The 21,269-nt window shown below is 43.4% G+C and overlaps 1 protein-coding gene across 4 annotated transcripts in view; it reads left to right on the top strand.

The window, feature by feature from the left end:
- The window catches only part of ZNF800 (zinc finger protein 800), a 113,730-nt gene that overhangs the window by 34,358 nt on the left and 58,103 nt on the right, over positions 1-21,269 (top strand). The window lies entirely within an intron of this gene.

Below are 21,269 nucleotides of genomic sequence, written 5' to 3'. Positions count from 1 at the left end.
TAGCTATAATGCTAAAAAAAAAAAAAAAAAAACCCAAATATTCTAATTTCTATTAATCTAATATAAATTAATCAAATATTCTATTTTTATTTAATGTTATATTCTAAAACATCAAATTCTATCTGTATCATATTTCTGAAGCGGGAAAACCCTTCTAAAGCTCCTTTCACACATCAGTATTTTGTTCATTGTTTTTGCATCATCATTTATAATCCAAAGCCAAGACAGAGGTGCCAATCTTCTTTCCTTTGTGTTTTCTCTGTTCTTATTCTACACCTAGTTTTGACTTACAAGGAGGAGGAGCAAGTAGCATCCTCCAATAGAAAAGCAGCTGTCACGTGAGGTTTTTTAGAGTTGGAGGAGGCTGATTCATTCGTCCGGTCACATGATCCTCCACCAGCAGCTGTCGTAAGAATGAGGTTCTACAGTGCCTACAAGTAGTATTCAACCCCCTGCAGATTTAGCAGGTTTGATAAGATGCAAATAAGTTAGAGCCTTCAAACTTCACACAAGAGCAGGATTTATTAACAGATGCATAAATCTTACAAACCAAAAAGTTATGTTGCTCAGTTAAATTTTAATAAATTTTAAACATACAAGTGTGGGTCAATTATTATTCAACCCCTAGGTTTAATATTTTGTGGAATAACCCTTGTTTGCAATTACAGCTAATAATCGTCTTTTATAAGACCTGATCAGGCCGGCACAGGTCTCTGGAATTATCTTGGCCCACTCCTCCATGCAGATCTTCTCCAAGTTAGCTTGGTTCTTTGGGTGTCTCATGTGGACTTTAATCTTGAGCTCCTTCCACAAGTTTTCAATTGGGTTAAGGTCAGGAGACTGACTAGGCCACTCCAACACCTTGATTTTTTGCCTCTTGAACCAGGCCTTGGTTTTCTTGGCTGTGTGCTTTGGGTCGTTGTCTTGTTGGAAGATGAAATGACGACCCATCTTAAGATCCTTGATGGAGGAGCGGAGGTTCTTGGCCAAAATCGCCAGGTAGGCCGTGCTATCCATCTTCCCATGGATGCGGACCAGATGGCCAGGCCCCTTGGCTGAGAAACAGCCCCACAGCATGATGCTGCCACCACCATGCTTGACTGTAGGGATGGTATTCTTGGGGTCGTATGCAGTTCCATCCAGTCTCCAAACGTCACGTGTGTGGTTGGCACCAAAGATCTCGATCTTGGTCTCATCAGACCAGAGAACCTTGAACCAGTCTGTCTCAGAGTCCTCCAAGTGATCATGAGCAAACTGTAGACGAGCCTTGACATGACGCTTTGAAAGTAAAGGTACCTTACGGGCTCGTCTGGAACGGAGACCATTGCGGTGGAGTACGTTACTTATGGTAATGACTGAAACCAATGTCCCTACTGCCATGAGATCTTCCCGGAGCTCCTTCCTTGTTGTCCTTGGGTTAGCCTTGACTCTTCGGACAAGCCTGGCCTCGGCACGGGAGGAAACTTTCAAAGGCTGTCCAGGCCGTGGAAGGCTAACAGTAGTTCCATAAGCCTTCCACTTCCGGATGATGCTCCCAACAGTGGAGACAGGTAGGCCCAACTCCTTGGAAAGGGTTTTGTACCCCTTGCCAGCCTTGTGACCCTCCACGATCTTGTCTCTGATGGCCTTGGAATGCTCCTTTGTCTTTCCCATGTTGACCATGTATGAGTGCTGTTCACAAGTTTGGGGAGGGTCTGAAATAGTCAGAAAAGGCTGGAAAAAGAGATAATTAATCCAAACATGTGAAGCTCATTGTTCTTTGTGCCTGAAATACTTCTTAATACTTTAGGGGAACCAAACAGAATTCTGGTGGTTTGAGGGGTTGAATAATAAATGACCCTCTGAATAAACTTTTCACAATTTAAAAAAAAATTAAACAAAGAAATAACATTCTTTTTTGCTGCAGTGCATTTCACACTTCCAGGCTGATCTACAGTCCAAATGTCACAATGCCAAGTTAATTCCGAATGTGTAAACCTGCTAAATCTGCAGGGGGTTGAATACTACTTGTAGGCACTGTATATAGTTTGTGAGAAAGGCTTCACTAGCACAAGAAAGTGTCCAACCCCATTAAAAGAAGCCTGTCAAGAGCCTTTGAGTCACATAACCAATCACAAGCTGGGTCAAATAATAATAGACAAGTACAACCACACCTTCCTGGCCGCAAATAAATGCTGCATCGTTAAAAAAATAACTTTAAAGAGGTTCTGTACATTAACGTTGATGACCTATTTTTAGGATAGGTCATCAATGTCTGATTGGTGGGAGAACGCTATCCTCTGTGCCAGCGTTGAGTGATCGACTGTGCATCTGCTTGGTCTACGGATAGTGGCGGATGAGCAATACTTGGTTGCGGCAACACATGGAGCATTTCCGTAACCGAGCACTTCTGGCTGCCTCCGACACCGAGAACAGCTGATAAGCGAGGATGTCAGTTGTCGCACCCCCACTGATCAAACATTGATGACCTATCCAGGATAGGTCATCATTGTTAACAAATGGACAAACTCTTTAAAGTTTGACATATGTAAGACTGCAAATGCAGGACAGGATAATACATGTCTCTCTTTTTCTGCCAAGGAATCTAGATTAGGGCTTTTTGTATAATCTGTTATTTTCTTAATAATTTTGATGTATGTCTTCTGATTTGGAGGGGGGTTGATAAAAAGTAATTATGCTGTTGTATTTTTTAATTTCTTGTTTTTTTTCTTATGCTTTATTTACCATATGGTTTAAATAACATGGTCACTTTATTAAATGGGTCGATACAACATGTCACAAACACCACTCGCTCATGACACTCGTGCCTCAGATGTGACTACAAAGGTGTACTTCATTTCCAACTCCGCTTTCACAATAGGCCAACTGTAAGTTAAACGCACTGCACACTTCAAACTGCCACCACTTGCCATTTTATCAGGAGACGCCTGCACTGGCATTACACTAGTACATGTGTTCAACCTGCTTACTCATGCTCCTGAGCATTTCACTACTTGCACTCTGCCAACAAGGTAACACAACCAAGCTATTTTCTGTCCTCGAGACCATAGGTACATTAAAGCAATGAAGAACAATCTTGTTTTTTAACACGCAAAAAGAAGTACAGTGCTTAAAAAAGGTTATGTAAGGTGAACTAACAAATACATACTGAACATAAAGCAAACGGTTAACTAAAAAGGATAAATGAAGAAGTCTCGCACAATTCGATCACGAGACTTCTTTTTGGGGAAGACTCCTCCAAAAATGTTGTTGCAGTACAGAACGACCATACACATGTGTTTCTCAACAGACCCCTCACTCCCCCCTCAGCTGTGGTAAGAGGGGAACAACTGATTAGCTACTAAGCTAGTTTAATTCCTCATTTCTGCTGTGGGTCATATTTTTCCCAGAAACCTGCCAGAAGAGCACGGTTGCTATCTTACTGAACATCCCTCAAGTATTCTATACATACCATAAATGAGAGGCTGTGTGGAGAATGGGGTGATGATGATACTGAGGAGCTGTGCAAAGAAGAAGGTGATGATGATGATGAAGGGCTGTACGGAGAATGGGTTGATAATGAGGCGCTGTGCGGAGAAGGGCGGTGATGATTATTAGGGGCTTGCGGAGAAGGCTACAACATACAGCCCCACATAGTAATATCATCCATGCTTCTTTACACTCAAAAAAAATCTCAGACCACTCACACTTAGTCTATATATTTATCCAACATGTTTTATTGAATTAAAGACCATTACAATAAAAGATATACATACAAATCTTGAAGTAACAAGCTATTTGGCAGGTGTAAGACTCACAATATCAGTTTAAAGAACATTACCAGAAAGTAAGTAATGCAGGTTTGAAGGAATCCAGCTTGTTATGTACTTATTTGACAGGCATAATACTCATAAATATTCCCCGCCTCCCGTAACCCTCCCCCCAACATCTAAACCTCTTAAACGACTCTGCATTTGATTATCGATCAAGTCAAGGAATAGGATTATATCCGCTAATTTTCTGAAGAAGATACCACTGAGTGTTTTCAAAGTGTATCCTTATTTTGTCCCTGGTGTCTTGAGACAGTGATGGGGTGAACAATGACCACGTACTCAAAAACCTCCCAGTCAATTTTTCTTTATTTGTCAGGGTGTCTAACCAGTCCATTCGAAAAATATACATTATTTTGGAGTATATGAGATTTGGGTGGTGGCAAAGGATTTAGCCAGTGCTGCAATATACCTTACCTGGTAGCTGAAGCCCATATTATCAACATGGCCTTAAGATGTTTTGGGAGTTTGTTGAGAGCTGTCTAAAATATTAAATATTGCCCATTGCTGCGTCAAAGGAAACGAAATCCCACCAAGATTCTGCAATTCGGTATGGATAGATTGCCATAATTTTTGTACTTTGGGACATCCGCACATGTGATGAAATATGTCTGTGTTTCCTGTCCCGAATTTGGAGCAAGTGAATGTGCCCACTGGAGACATCCTAGATTTAATGTGTGGAGTAATATAAGCTCTATGAAGGAGTAATAAAGACATGTCTGCATAACCACTGGAGGGGATCACCTTCCGTTGCATCAAGGTGGCTTCTAAGATATCCCCAACTATGATATTCTGTATATCATCAACCCATTGTGCTGGGCCTGTTTTTTTTCCCCTCCCATGACCATTGCTTACACAATAATGTGTAGATACTGCTTGTCGAGGCTATCTGCAACCTGGCGGTCCTAAGGAAGCCATCCAATACATTCCTCCCTCTCTCCACCTCCAGTTGCTATACTCTTCAAAGTTAAGCTCCTTGCTTGAAGAAAAAGGAAGGGTTTATTTACAAATGTTGGGAAACGTTGTGACGCTATGTCAAATGTAAGCATGGAGAATCTATCATCTAATAGGTCAGCTGCCAAGATGAAACCCTGCCCGGCCAGCTCAATGTAAGGTAAGGGTGGTTTACCTCCCATGAAGCCTGGGTTACCCAGAAAGGGCACAAAAGGAGAAACATCGCTTCTCAAATGACACAGTCTCCTGCACTTCTTCCACGTCTGTATAGTTTGCAATAAGTTGGGGTGGTTTCTTATGTCTGCAATAAAGTCATCATTGGCCATTTGTAGTTTGGGGCTTGTAGTTTGATTAGACCTATACGTGTGCGTTTTTTTGTCTCCCCAAATAAAATTCCTAAAAGCAGTGTTTAGAGTTTTAACATCCTCTTGTGATAACAAAATAGGTAATGTTTGGAAAATATACAATAGTTTTGGAAATATCATCTTGATTAAATGATATCGTCCGGAAAAAGACAGAATAAAATGTTTCCAGAAGTTTAGAAGATTCAATGTGGATGTAATTAGGGGTCTAATATTAATGTGGTATAGGGACGTCAAATCTGCTGGGAGATAGACACCTAAATATTTGATAGATGATGTGCTCCATTGGAAAGGAAGTGTCGAGTTCTTTAATTTCCCTTGCTCAAACTGCCAGGGCCTCTGATTTACTGTAATTTATTTTATTTGTTTTCAATGTTTTATTTATTGAAAATTATTGGTAACATGACAGCAATGCAGTAAATCCAACAATGCAGGCGTAATACAGCACAAGTAAGCAATACAGTGTTCAGAGGACCGTGCCAGTCTCAAGAATGGTAATCAAAAAGCTGAAGATTGACCCAATCTACAGGGATGTAAACACCCACTTCGCCGTCAGAACATCGTTACCATGAAGAACAATCAATTCTTGTTATTAACACACAAACATACATTTGGAACAGAACAGGTGCCCCGATGTTCAATAATAGACCTTCTGATGAAACAATTGACTTAGTAGGAACCAAATCAGGGCCTAAAGAAAGGGGGGGAAAAAAAAATCACAGGAGTGTACCAATAGAACAGATAGGGGGGGAGGGTAGGGAGCCGAGGGGCGGGGGAGGTTAGTGGGAGGTCCGTAGACACGCTGCTCAAGCCTGCGATTCAAGATGTAGGGTCAGGTGTAATCATAGAAATGAATTTTTCTGATTTCCTGTACGACACCCAAGGAGTCCAGACATGCGAGAAGGCAGAAAAGCTATGTGTAGAAAGTGCTACCAATTCTTCAGAATGGTACAGTTGGTCAATTTTAGCTAATAACTGGCTCAAGCTTGGAATATTAGACGTATGCCAAAATGTAGGTAGGAGGAGCTTGCCGGCTGTAAGTATGAAGGAGGCCAGTTTAGATATGGCTTTATTATTTGGAACAATTGGAAGATTGCGGAAAACATGTTCCAGTGTGAATTTTATATGGGTACGTACTACCTCATTCAAAACCTGGGATACCGTATTCCAAAATTTTTGTATGGTGTGACCGGACCACCAGATATGTAGATATGACCCTCTGTCCTCACATCTCCAACACAAGTCCGACAAGGTGGGAAGCCATTTGTGCAACATGAGGGGTGTTGTATACCAGTGAGTCAATATTTTATAGCTATTTTCTTGAGCTCTCACACAGTGTGAAGGGCCGTATGAAAATTTATATATTAGGTTAGTTTGGGAGTCGAAAAAGAGTGACCTAACTCTCTTTCCCATCTCCGCACAAAGGCTCTTTTTTGAGAAACTTGCTGTACAAGCAACATATTATAGAGGGCGGAGAGCACTTTTTTCGGGGTTTTTGTTTGGGAGCACAGTGTTTCAAAAGTGGTTAAAGGTCGTGTAATGTTGCCATTTATCATGGCTTGGCGTAGCGACTTCCTTAGTGATTCATAATGTAAGAAGGTATAATTAGACTGTGGGTAGTGCTTTCATATCTTGAAAGGGTATAATAGTCCCCTCTTTATGTAACTGATCCAATAGAGGTGATTTATATGTTGATGTAGGTTTCACCAATCCCGCTGCCATGACATCTGAAACCTTAGTAAGCGACGAGGGGGTCGGCGCTAAATAAAATGCCACTGACTTCCAGCATTTAATCGCTGCCCTAGTAAGGAGATTCGGGAAGGTAATTTTAGGTGTCACTGCAGGAGAGAGGATAACAGAGCGCAATTGAGTCGGAGCCATCTGCTCTTCAATATTGAGCCAGGGTTTCTCTCCAGTCTTCCTGACCCATTCGACAGTCCTTTATAGGACAGCAGCCAAATAGTAAGTGCGGATATTAGGGGCTCCCATGCCACCTTTCCCTCTGGGCAATGAGAGTGTATGTGAGTTAAGTCTCGGCCTATGTTTAGTCCAAATATACTTAAAGATAGAACAATTGATCTGGGCTAGGAACGACCTGGGCAAATCTATAGGCAGCATCTGAAATAGATAGATTAATTTAGGCATGAGGATGCTCTTGATCAGGTTTTTTCTGCCCATCCAAGATAAGTACGGGGCCCTCCATCTTTTAGTCTGGTCTGCGACTAAGCTAAGAAGCGGTTTATAATTTAAATTGAATAAGTCTTTAAAGGACGGACTAATTTTAATACCTAGATACTTTATATAATTGCCCGGCCAGTGGAAGGGGAATTGTGACTTAAAATCATTTATAGTGCTAGCAGGTATATGTATGCCCAGTGCTTCGGATTTAGATGGGTTAATTTTCAAATTAGACAGAGAGCCGTATCTCTCCAGAATCCGCATGGTATGCCTCTGTGGGGACAAGTCATCGTGACTAATAAATCGTCAGTAAAGGCCATGGTTTTATGCGTTAAACCCCATATGGACACCCCCTCTATGTCTTTGCACAAATTTATAGCTTTGATAAGCGGCTCCATCACCATTATGAAAACGGCGAGAGAGGGAATCCCTGCCTTGTTCCATTATGAATCTCAAATGAGTTGGTAAGGGAGTTATTAAGTTTAATTCTTGCTGTGGGGTGAGAATACATTTGCAATATTGCTGCTACCAGCAGAGGGGGAAAATTAAAGCTAAGGAGCATTTCCTGCAAGAAGGTCCAATCCTCTCTGTCGAATGCTTTTTCCACGGCTGTGCCTAGTAGCACAAAGGGTATCTTATGGAAATCAGAATATTGCATCAAATGTAGAACTCTCCATGCATTTTCCTTGCCCTCTCTACCTCTAATGAAGCCGGTCTGATCTGGGGAGATCAGTTTAGGTAAATACTCCGCAATGTGCCTCGCGAGCATACTAGCATAGATTTTTAGATCCACATTTAGTAAGGAAATGGGTCTGTAGTTACTACAAAGTTCTGGGTCCTTGCCTTCCTTGTAGATTAGAGAAATATTAGCTCCCAGGGATTGGGGAGGGAAGGAGTTACCTTGGAGTATTTCATTACAAAGATTAAGTAAGTGAGGTTCTAGGGCCTCAGAAATGGTTTTATAATAGATAGCAGGAAATCCATCGGGGCCGGGGGCCTTCCCTGAGGGACTGTTCGAAAGAGTGGATCGGACCTCCCCTCTGGAGAAGGGCCTAGTGAGGATTTTTGTTCTTTTGATGTAAGTTTGGGGAGATTAAGGCTAGCTAAAAAGGACTGGATTTCTGCTTGTGTTCGTAACCTGTCCGTGTCAGATTCATCAGGTTTCAAATTGTAAAGGCTTGAATAATATTTTAAGAATTCCTGTGAAATTTGGCCAATGTCAGATGTTTTACTACCACTGGAGGTTTTCAGGGAGTGAATAAAAGTCTTAGCTTGTCTAACTTTGATTAATGACATCATAAGTCTGGAGGCTTTATCGCCATGTACATACATACGATTTCTCCAACTAATGTACTGCTTTGCGGACTGCTTATTCAGCAGATCCTTTAGTTGTAAGCGCTTGGCTGTCAGTGCATCCAGATTCTGACGCAGTAAGGTTCTTTTATGTTGTTTTTCTATATGATCTCTTCATAAAGATCTTGTATTGCCTTTTTGCGCTGTTTGTTGAGGTGAGAAGCTATAGAAATTAGTTCCCCTCTGACCACTGCTTTGTGAGCCCCCCATATCATTGGAAAGCTCACCTCTGGAGAAACATTATTCTTAAAATAGTCTGTTAGAATGTTTCTGATTCGTTGTTTGTTAGTGTCTGAGGTTAGAATTGAATCATTTAGCCTCCATGAGCGATACCCGGAATGGGGTTTTGAAGTTGAAAACCATACTGCAACTATCGAGTGGTCCCGAGTGTACTGAGGGAAGAATTTCTGCTTTAAATAGGTTCGGCAACAAATATCTTGGTAGGAAAATATAATCGATTCTGTGGTAGGAATTATGGGAATGGGAGAAAAAAGTGTAGTCAAGGTCATTAGGTTGCATATGTCGCCACACATCTATTAATGAAAGACTATGCAGGGATTTCTTTATCCTGATAATATTTTGGTATGAAATCTGACATTTTTTTGTGGACGAGTCCAAGATTGGGTCTAGAGGTATATTAAGGTCCCCTCCAAGAAGTGGTATGCCCTCTAAAAAGGAGCGGAATTAATTTAGTTTGGATGTAATCCATTTGATTTGTTTTTTTGCTGGGGGCGTATAAGTTGCCAATAGTGACCAAGGCTCCTGCCTTTTTATAAAAAATATATCTCCCCTCTGGGTCAACCAGTGAGTCAGATAGGAAAAAAGAAATATTTTTGTCAAATGCAATTGACACCCCTCTATAACTCTTCTGGGGGGAAGTGGCGTGGTACCACTGGTTGTAATATGAATTATCAAAAGAGGGAAGTTTCTCAATGTGAAAGTGCGTTTCTTGTATAAGAAGAATATTAAAATTTTCTTTTTTCAACCAATTCTGTGTCTGTGTCTGTGCTCTTGGGATAGGTGAATTTAAGCCATGCGTGTTAAAGCTTGCTAATTTTAGTGTACTTTGATTAGCTTCCATATAAATTGAAGTGAGTGTGTGGACCTTTGTTCTGCAGTGTGACCTCACAGGACCAACCAGGAGAGGACGTGGGCAAAAGCAAGGGGAAATTGGAGTAGAATGGTATTAAGTTTACTTTAACTGGGGTAGTGCACTGGTCAATGCCAGTGCAAATAACAGTTCCCATGTCATGGACATGTCCTTGTCTTAGGCCATCAGCTCGTCAGTTTTCTTCATCCGGATAAATAGATTTTGGCTTTGCTGCTTTACGCCGGTTTCGAGTGGACTTTGCTGATTGGACCAGATTCCAAGGCTCGGGCCGGGACAGAGGGTGCAGTGAAGGAACTGGATGGTATACCTCTATATCCGGATACTTTTCCAGAACTATCCCCAGCTCTTTCCACGCCTCTTGGATTTCCGCCGAGTTCCTGGCCTGGATGCGTTTGTCCTTGGAAATAATTGCAATGCCAAATGGGTACAACCAGCGGTATTGGTTATGGCGTAAAGGCTCAGTAAAGGGTTTTAGAAGACGTCTCTTATTTAATGTCGATGCTGCTAGGTCCTGAAAGATCAAGATTGGGGAATCCTCAAATGTTATATATTCTGCTTCCCTTGAACGTCTTATTAAATCCTTAGTACGATAATCCAAAAAACGGCAAATGACATCCCGGGGAGAGTCTCCCATTTTGGGTCTTGGTTTTAACGACCTATGTGCCCTGACTATCTCAAATTGTGAGGGGTCGTCTTGAGACAGAAGTTTAGAAAATATTTCAATCAAGGTTGCGGACAGCGCTTCAGCTGCTACTGATTCAGGGATGCCCTTTATCCGCAAGTTATTCCTTCTTTCTCTATTCTCATGATCCTCAAGGATAGAATATATTTGGTTGATTTGTGCTCCTTGGCTCTGTGAGCAAGCTATAGCCTCATTGGTTTGCTGGATTATGGTAGAATTGGATGCCTCGAGCGTATCCACCCTGTGGCCTATTCGTGAGATTTCTTGCTTAATGACGGATAAGTCTTTGACCAACGGTTCAAGAGATTTAGTAAGTATCCTCTTTATGAAGGATCTAGAGACAGGTTGGTCTCCCATGCTACCATTTTCCTCCATATCACTTACTATATCTGATTCAGAGTCACCTTGAGAGTGCTGATCCATGGGCACTATAGGCTTGGATTTAGTCGCGGTGGATTTAGTTTGTTTTTTATTAAGGAATTTATTCATATCTACTTGAGTTATAGAAACTTTAGATCCAGAAGAAACTGATGTGGATCTACCAATCTTGACCATCTTTAGACGTTGAAATTCAGCGATATCGGGTAGCTATTTTAGCGTCATTCACATTCCCCCCGTATAAATTTTCATGACGGTAGTCACATTTTTAAGGGATGCGTAAGTAGTTAGGTTCCGCCTTTATTTTAAGATAGATGGATGCAGATCTTCAAAGTGACCACTTGGTGTCACTATTATCTCAGCAATGTGTCTGATTCTAAAGAGCGTGTCCTAAATCTTTATTTCTGCTATTCTGGGACCTCTAGTCTGAGAAAAAAACAGAGGGAAAAAAAAACCCGAGGGTTAACTCTTCAGGACATATAATGTCCCCTTTCTTCCCCAGTCTCCTTCGCCTTTATGGCCTCTCCTGTTTCTCTCCCCTCCTCTCTTTCCTACTTCTCCTCCTCTCCCCTCCTTCAAACCCAGACCCTGTTTTTTGATGTCTTCAGTGGATTATATTTTTATTGTATATTTTCTCTCCCTCCTTCCCCTCCCTCCCGTCTCCCCCCCCCCCCCCACCCCCCTCCTCAGCCACAACTCTGGGTGCAATTTTATCTCACAGAGCCGGTTTGTGCTGTCCTCCCAGCTTCAGCCCCCAGCGTTGCCTCTCCCTGCAATATGGCGCCGGCCAGGGGCAGGAAAAAGAGTCCAGAATGTCACCAACGTCCCCGGGTCTCGCTCGGGTAGCTTCAGATCCCAGTGACAGGCAGGCCTGCAGCCAGGGAAGTCAGGAGTAGGAGAGGAATTCACCACGCTCCCCAGCAGAGGTATGTAATGATTGCTGCCGGCCAGCGGCTGTCAGCACATGTGAGGAGGCGGAGGAGGGGTGTGAGGTGACAGAGTCAGGCTGCAGAGTCACTAGTTGCCTGAGAGGCCCAGGAACCAGAGAGGGAGAAGTGCGGCCACTCAACAGGGATGGGGAGGGGAGGGAAAGTGTCCAACAGTCTCCTCAAACGGTACCTCTGTGACGCTGGATGTCTTTCCTCCACAGCAGCTCACTGTATGAAGATGGCGTCTGTCCTCTTTTTACTGGCACCTGGGACTTGGCCAACTCTCAAATCCAAGCAGCCGCTTTTCCCTCTTGTACAATTTTAAGCTTCTGGAGGAGCAGGATGGGTTCCGGACACTATTGGTGTTCAATTTATAGCCAAGGGGTCACTTCCCTCTTTATAATGCTATAGCTTCAGCAGGAGCACCTGGTAGACACGTCTTGTCTCAAGCTCAGCCAGGCCACGCCCCTCTACTGTAATTTATTTTAAAGCCTGAGCATTTGCTAAAATTATTTAGGGCCTCCATAATAACTGGTATTGCCACACTGGGATTGGATATGAATAGGAGTATGTTGTCGGCAAATGCCGCAATTTTAAGTGCGGTGGAACCACCTCTATGCCCCTGTATAATGAAGAATTCTGGAAAGTTCTAAGCAAAGGATCTAAAGTGAGGTTAAAAAGTAAGGGCGACAAGGGGCAGCCCTGACACATTCCTCTCTGGATTTCAAATGTGAACAGAGTATACCATTTATGGCCAGCCTGGACACCGGGCCCCTATATAGCAACTTTATCACCTCACAGAACCACGGAACAAAGTTTCTAAACTCCAGGATATTGAGGAGATAATCCCATGCAACCCTGTCAAAGGCCTTGTCCGCATCCAGGCTGACCACAATAGACTCTAAACAGCCATGAGATTTTCCGTAAGAGATGGCTCCCAAAGCCGTCCAAATGTTGTATGTTATGGATTTACCGTGGGTAAACCCAATTTGTTGAGGCAATATCAGGTTGGGGATTATTTTTTTTCACTCTGTTTGCTAGTATTTTAGTAAAAATTTTAAAGTCGGAGTTTAACCCCTTTCTGCCATGAGACGTACTATCCCGTCCATGTTCCCTGGGACTTAATTCCCAGGGACGGGATAGTACGTCATAGCGATCAGCGGCGCCCACATGGTGAGCGCCGCTGATCGCGGCCAGGTGTCAGCTGATTATCACAGCTGACACCCGGCACAATGTGTCAGGGGCGGTCACGGACCGCCCCCGACACGTTAACTCCTTGTACACCGCGATCAAACACGATCGCGGTGTACCGAGGGTTAAAGGGAAGCATCGGCAGGGAGGGGGCTCCCTCCGTGCTTCCCTGAGCCCCCCACGGCAGCGCAATGTGCAGCACTGCTGCGGGGGGTTCCTTCCCTGTAGGCCCCCGAATCCAAGATGCCGACGGGGGCCTGCAGGGAGCCAGCTTTCCTCAGTGCCTGCAAAGCGCAGGCACGAGCAAGCCTGCTGCACTGCCTGTGACAGATCGCTGATCTGTCACAGTGATCTGTGATGTGACAGATCAGCGATCTGTTACAGGACAGTGATGTCCCACCTGGAACAATGTAATAAAGTTTAAAAAAAAAATAAAAAAAAAATCGCCAAATAAATTAGAAAAAAAAAAAATTCCCCCAGTAAATTCATTTTTTGGAAATAAAAAAAAACAAAACAATAAAAGTACACATATTTGGTATCGCCGCATCCATAGCGACCTGCCCTATAAAACTGTCCCATTAATTAACCTCTTTAGCGAACCCCTTAAAAAATAAAAAACGAAGCAAAAAATAATGATTTATCATACCGCCGAACAAAAAGTGCAATAACACGCGATCAAAAAGACGCATATAAATATCCGTGGTACCGCTGAAAACGTCATCTTGTCCCGCAAAAAACGAGCCGCCATACAGCATCATCAGCGAAAAAATAAAAGTTATAGCTCGCAGAATAAAGCGATGCAAAAATAATTTTTTTATATAAAATAGTTTTCATTGCATAAAACCGACAAAACATAAAAAAAGACCTAAATGAGGTATTGCTGTAACCGTACTGACCCGAAGAATAAAACCGCTTTATCAATTTTATCGCACGCGGAACGGTGTAAACGCACCCCCCCAAAAGAAATACATGAAACGCTGGTTTTTGTTCATTCTGCGTCCCAAAAATCGGAATAAAAAGCGATCAAAAAATGTCACGTGCCCGAGAATGGTACCCATAAAAACTCGTCCCGCAAAAAATAAGACCTCACATGACTCGGTGGGTCAAAATACTGAAAAATTATAGCTCTCAGTATGTGGTGATGCAAAAACTATTTTTACAATAAAAAGCGTCTTTTAGCGTGCGACAGCTGCCAAACATAAAAACCGCCATAAATAGTAAATCAAACCCCCCGTTATCACCCCCTTAGTTAGGGAAAAATAATAAAATTAAAAGAAAATGTATTTATTTCCATTTTCCCATTAGGGTTAGGGCCAGGGTTTGGGCTGAGATTAGGGTTAGGGGTGTGTTGGGGTTAGGGTTGGAGTTAAAATTGGGGGGTTTCCACTGTTTGGGCACATCAGGTGCTCTCCAAATGCAACATGGCGTCTGATCTCAATTCCAGCGAATTCTGAGTTGAAAAAGTCAAATGGTGCTCCTTCCCTTCCAAGCTCTGTCATGCGCCCAAACAGTGTTTTAACCCCACATATGGGGTATCAGCCTACTCAGGACAAACTGCAAAACAACTTTTGGGGTCCAATTTCTCCTGTTACCCTTAGGAAAATAAAAAATTGGGGGCAAAAATATTTTTGTGGAAAAAAGTTATCTTTTTATTTTCACGCCCGAGCGTTATAAACTTCTGTGAAGCACTTGGGGGTTCAAAGTGCTCACCACACAACTAGATAAGTTCCTTACGTGGTCTAGTTTCCAAAATGGGGTCACTTGTGGGGGGTTTCCACTGTTTAGGTACATCAGGGGCTCTCCAAAAGCAACATGACACCCGCAGACCATTCCATCAAAGTCTGCATTCCAAAACGTCACTACTTCCCTTCCGAGACCCGACGTGTTCCCATACAGTAGTTTTCTCCCACATATGGGGTATCAGCGTACTCAGGACAAATTGGACAACAACTTTTGTGGTCCAATTTCTCCTGGTACCCTTGGGAAAATAAAAAAAATTGGTGACTAAAAGATCATGTTTGTGGAAAAAATACGATTTTTTTATTTTCACTCCCTGGGCGTTATAAACTTCTGTGAAGCACTGGAGGGGTCAAAGTTCTCACCACACATCTAGATAAGTTCCTTGGGGGGTCTAGTTTCCAAAATGGTGTCATTTGTGGGGGGTTTCCACTGTTTTCGTACATCAGGGGTTTTCCAATCGCTACATGGTGTCCGATCTCAATTTCAGCCAAAAACGTCAAATGGCGCTGCTTCCCTTCCGAGCTCTGCCATGCGCCCAAATAGTGGTTTACCCCCACATGTGGGGTATCCGCGTACTCAGGACAAATTGCACAATAACTTTTAGGGTCCTGTTACCCTTGGGAAAATAAAAATTGGGAGTGAAAAGATCATTTTTGTGGAAAAAATATGATTTTTTAATTGTACCGCTGTACGTTATAAACTTCTGTGAAGCCCTTGTGGGTTCAAAGTTCTCACCACACATCTAGATAAGTTCCTTGGGGGGTTTAGTTTCCAAAATGGGGTCACTTGTGGGGGGGGTTCCACTGTTTAGGTACATCAGGGGCTCTCCAAACGTAACATGGCGTCCGATCAGAATTCCAGCCAATTTTGCATTGAAAAAGTCAAACCGCGCTCCTTCCCTTCTGAGCTCAGCCATGCGCCGAAACAGTGGTTCCCCCCACATATCAGGTATCAGCGTACTCAGGACAAATTGCACAATAAATTTTGCAGTCCAATTTCTCCTGTTTCCCTTGGTAAAATAAAAAAAATTGAACCTGAAGTATTTTTTTTGTGAAAAAGTTAAATGTTCAGTTTTTTTTTTTTTTTAAGTATTCAAAAAATTCCTGTGACGCACCTAAAAGGTTGTTAAACTTTTTTTGAATGTGGTTTTGAGCACCTTAAGGGGTGCAGTTTTTAGAATGGTGTCACTTTTGGGTATTTTCTATCATATAGACCCCTCAAAGTGGCTTCAAATGTGATGTGGTCTGTAAAAATAAAATTGTGTTGCAAAAATGAGAAATCGCTGGTCAAATTTTAACCCTTATAGCTTCCTAACAAAAAAAAAATTTGGTTCCAAAATTGTGCTGATGTAAAGTAAACATGTGGGAGATGTTACTTATCAAGTTTTTTGTGTGCCGTATCTCTGTGATTTAAGGGCATAAAAATTCAAAGTTGGAAAATTGCGAAATTTTCAAAATTTTCGCCAAATTTCCGTTTTTTTTCACAAATAAACGCAAGTTATTTGAATGAAATTTTACCACTAACATGAAGTACAATATGTCACGAGAAAACAGTGTCAGAATCACCGGGATCCATGGAAGCGTTTCAGAGTTATTACCTCATAAAGGGACAGTGGTCAAAATTGTAAAAAATGGCCCGGTCATTAACGTGCAAACCACCCTTGGGGCTTAAGGGGTTAAAAGCGAGATTGGTCTATACCTTCCACTAGTAAAGGATCTTTGCCTGGTTTGGGGAGCACTATTATGTCTGCTTCGTTAAAACGATCCGGGAGCTGCCCCGACTGAACCAATTGATTAAAGACTTCACTAAGGTGGGTCCCTATACTTCCTCCCAATATTTTGTAAAATTCATTACTATACCCATCAGGGCCAGGAGATTTAGAGAGCTTCAAGGAGCTGATAGTTTGGATGACTTCTGAAGGGGATATAGGGGCATTGAGAATTTCCCCATGTTCCTCTGTTAGTAAAGGTGCCACTTCTGTTTTCCTAAAGTTTAGAATATCGTCCCACTCTCTCCTCCGCTCTATACAGGGAGCCAAAGAATGATCTAAATTCCTCTACAATCTCCCCATTCTCTGTCATCACTCTGCCTTCTTTTGTCCGAATTTTGTGAATCCTTGTGGCTTTTCTGTATGGTCTGGTAAGAGACACAAGTAATTTGCCAGGTTTATTGCCCCATTTAAAAAATTTTTGCTTTTGGAGATCAATACTATAAGTTGCCCATTCATAAGCTAGTGCATCCGCTAATTCTGTTGCCTCGATATATTGTTTTTTCGTGAGGGGTGAATTATTAAATTTAAAATTTTTATATGCTGAAGTTAAAGCCCTTTGTGCTGCCAGGGTCTGTTCCTGCAGTTGTTTTTTTTTTATGACTTACAGTACATATGCAATTATTTGTCCTCTCAACATTGCTTTAGCGGCATCCCAGAAAAGAATTGGTGTTTCACAGTGTATTTGATTATAAGATTTGTACGTATCCCATGAGAATTGTATACATTTTTTGTAATCATCTGAGTGATATAAGTATGAAGGAAACCTCCATTTCCTATGAAAGTAGATAGGGTTAGTAAGTTTTAGGCTGAACGTTATCGGTGCATGATCTGAGATATGTACGGCCAGAATTTTGGTATGTGTGATTCTTGACATGAGTGAGGGGCTCAGCAACCAGTAATCAATTCTAGCATGGGAATTGTGAACATGTGAATAGTGGGAATAATCTCTCTCAACAGGATGTTGCGCTCTCCAAACATCCAACAGTCCCAAATGATCTAAAAAAGATTGTATTAGTCTCCCTTGCGTAGATATATGAGGAGATTGAGAGCCAGATCTGTCCATCTCAGTGTCGTGCACCTCATTAAAATCGCCACCCACAATCCTATGGGAGGTGTCCCAACCCACGATTTGTTTTAGCACATTAGCCCAAAAGAGCGTATCTGACGAATTTGGCGCATAAATATTAATTACACTGTAGGTCGTCCCCTCTATGACCAATGTGATAAAACACTCCGGGATCGCCTTTGCTGGGGTCAAAGGTCACGTGCATTCAGCATGAAACTCAAGCGCAGAGCTGGGATTCGGGTGTAACTGACCCTGGGTCAGGTTTATTAACGGTGAAAGCAATGCAAAAGGAAATAAAACGTAAAACAAATCCTTGCCTGTCCGGCACTAACTAAACAATGGACAACCTAACTACCAACTGGCGGGCTTCTCCCGTCCAGCCAAACCACAGTTGCAGTGGGCACTGCTTCCATTCACGTGTGTGTCTCTCACACAGACAGGCTCTCTGTGTTCCCAGGCTGAGACACTCACACAACCACCTTGCATCATTTTATATCCACCTCCCATTATCCATTAGTAAGCAGGTGCGATACTGACCAGACTAGGCCACATAGGAAAGGAATCTGGGCGAGATATACCTGCCCTCATCCACTATTCCCACATGATTCTCACACCAGCTTGACGCAGACAAACCTCCCTGTAGAATCTTCTAGCACATCCACTATCTCATGGCTAACATTCCTGTTTATCATTATAGCGACACCCCTCAATTTTTTAGGTAAAAGCTTCTGCACATAACATACATTTTTTGCTGGAAAACACCGGATGATTGCCCTTTACCCAGTGTGTCTCCTGCAAAAGTACAATATGAAAATTTTCTCGATGCAAATAATTTAAGATTTTTTTCGTTTTGACCGGGGAATTTAGGCCATTGATATTCCAGGAACACCAAAGGAGAGATGTCACAGCGGACATTTTTTGCCTATTGATATCTACCTTTAACCCACTCCAGTGTGGGAAATATGATTAGATATAATCATTACAAAATAGTGGAATCCCTGCCCATCCCAGCGAGTAGGCAGTAGAATCCCTGGATTGTTGATTACCTGAAATCGAATGCAGAGACCCCCTCCCCAAAAAACCTCCCCCTCCCACAAAATTTGTAATTGTATGCCAAATTCAATAATTCCCTTAAGTCCGCATCCCAACATTAGATGCATAAGTAAAAATACAGCAAAAAACAGCAACATAACAAACAGATGTTAGATGACATCACCTTATGTGATTCATGGTATTGTCACTGAGTAAGCCATTCTGGATCTCGCTCACGGTGGCTGGGAAGTTTCCCGGACAACCTCCAGGCCCTTCACCGGGTCATCAAGAGCCCAGCTTTTCCCAGATAGGTTAAAGCACAGTATTGCAGGATATTATAGGCCGAACCTGATGTTTTTGTCAATCAGCAACTTACACACCAGGTTGAAGGCCCTGCGTCTGGTCATCACCATGGCCGAGTAGTCCTGAAACATCAGAACTTTGTGCCCTTCGTTGGATAGGTGCGCACTCTTCCAGTAAGCAGTGAGTAGGTGAATTTTGTCTTGAAAGTCAAGGACCTTGAATATCACCGGTCTGGGTCTGTCGTTGTCTTTTCCCCTCTGCGGGCCTACTCTATGTGCTCTCTCCACCGCCATTAAATCCGATATTAGGTGAATGTTCAAGGCTTTCGGCATTGCGTCTAGATCGGTTTTCTAGATCGTCCACTTTGGATTGAAGCTCTGTGATGATTTTCTCTTTTCCCTCTAGACGTTCTGCCATTTCCCTGGTAACGTCCTCCAGATCAGAGATCCGTTGTTCGGCTTCATCCAAGCGAGTGCCCTGGCTATTAACTTATGATATTATAGAGTCTATTGAGGTTTGAAGAGTGGCGAATCTGGAATCCATTTCAGGCATAAGGCGTTCCATGATGGCGTCCGCTATTGAATGAGAAGTCTCGCTACTGGTATCAAAGGTAGATTTAGGCGAGGATGAGCCTTGTTGGTTTCGAGAAGAGGCACGGCCTCCTTTAGTTTGTTTTCCCAAAAATATATCCATACCCAGTGACCATGTTGATAAGATAGAAGGCGGTGATGTCTCAGTTAAGGAATGTTACATTAAAATCTACTATGTAGCATGTAACTCCTACATGGAGCGTGTAGAATATTAATCTCTTGCTGTTGACCTTTTATTTATAGAGGTTTAATAATCTTGAAAGTCAGAGAGGACTAATATAAACCTCTGAGTTGTAAACAAATTACTTCACCAGGTTAAACCGCTGCCAAGGGGTTAATGAGAACAATATCAACTGTCCTCTAAGGGCCCCGTCACACATAGCGACTCACCAGCGATCCCGACAACTATACCAACGTGTCAGGATCGCTGGTGAGTCGCTACATGATCGCTGGTGAGCTGTCAAACAGCTTCACCAGCGACGCCGAGCGCGCGGCGTTGCTGTGTACTTTAGTTACCAGCGCGCTGATGCAGGGAGCTGGTAACTAAGGTACACATCGGGTTTCTAAGGGACGTGCGTCACTTAGAAACCCGATGTGTACCTTAGTTACCAGCTCCCCAGCATCAGCGCGCTGGTAACTAAGGTACACATCGGGATTCTAAGTGACACACGTCCCTTAGATACCCGATGTGTACGTTAGTTACCAGCTGATCGCTGGTCTCCCGCCTGTCACAGGCAGCGATGCGTGCTGGCCAGCGGGAGACCAGCGATCAAAGAAATGTCCAGGGCTTTCCAAGAGCGATCAGCGATACCGGCAGGGGGGCTGATCGCTGTCACACACAGCGATCTCGCTGGTGAGATCGCTGTTGTGTCACAAAACTTGTGACTCAGCAGCGATCTCGCTAGCGAGATCGCTTTGTGTGACGGGGCCCTAAAGGTACTGTCACACTTAGCGATATCGCTAGCAATATCGCTATAACTTGTGACGTTATAGCGATATTGCTAGTGATATCGCTGTGTGTGATACTTACCTACGACCCGCTCCCCCGCTGGTTATCGCTGATCGCGCGAGAACGTCCAGGACTGTTTCTCGTCGTCCGCTTCCTGCGGCGCTTCCTGTGGAGAGACGATCGATGAGCGTCGAGCTGGGCGGGCGGACGTCAGGATCGTCTCGTCTGACAGGTAAGTAGTGACCCCCAACCGCTACGATGTCGCTGGTGAGATCTGCCTGTGTGGCAGCTCACTAACGACCACTTAGCGATGCACCAGCAATCCTGACCGCGTCATATCGCTGGTCGGGATCGCTGGTGCATCGCTAAAGCCCCCGTTACACACTGCGATATCGCTAGCAATATCGCTGTAAAGTCACCGATTTTGTGATACTTACCTCTGACCGGCTCCCCCGCTGGTTATCGCTGATCGCGCGAGAAAGCTCCTGGACCATTCCTCGTCGGTCACTTCCTGCGGCACTTCCTGTGGCGCCAACGAGCGACGCGTGGAGCCGGGTGGGAGGACGCAGGATCGCCGCGTCTGACAGGTAAGTAGCGATCCCCGTCCCCAGCGATGTCGCTGGTGAGATCTGCCTGTGTGGCAGCTCACTAGCGACCACCTAGCGATGCACCAGCGATCCTGACCGCGTCATATCGCTGGTCGGGATCGCTGGTGCATCACTAGGTGTAACGGTAGCCTAAGTGTGACAGTACCCTAAGTCCTGTGTTGTGTCTGGTCTCTGAGATGCTTCCCTTGTGACTTGCCAGGCTGATTTATTTGAGCTCTGTAGAGGGGGCCTAGGGATAATCCCCTATCAGATAAACCTTGAGT

The sequence above is a fragment of the Dendrobates tinctorius genome, unplaced genomic scaffold, assembly GCF_039654945.1.
Source record: "Dendrobates tinctorius isolate UK_male_01 unplaced genomic scaffold, ASM3965494v1 ptg000035l, whole genome shotgun sequence".
NCBI lineage: Eukaryota > Metazoa > Chordata > Amphibia > Anura > Dendrobatidae > Dendrobates > Dendrobates tinctorius.
Note: the sequence above shows the minus strand (reverse complement) of the source record. Positions and strands in the feature narration are given on the sequence as shown.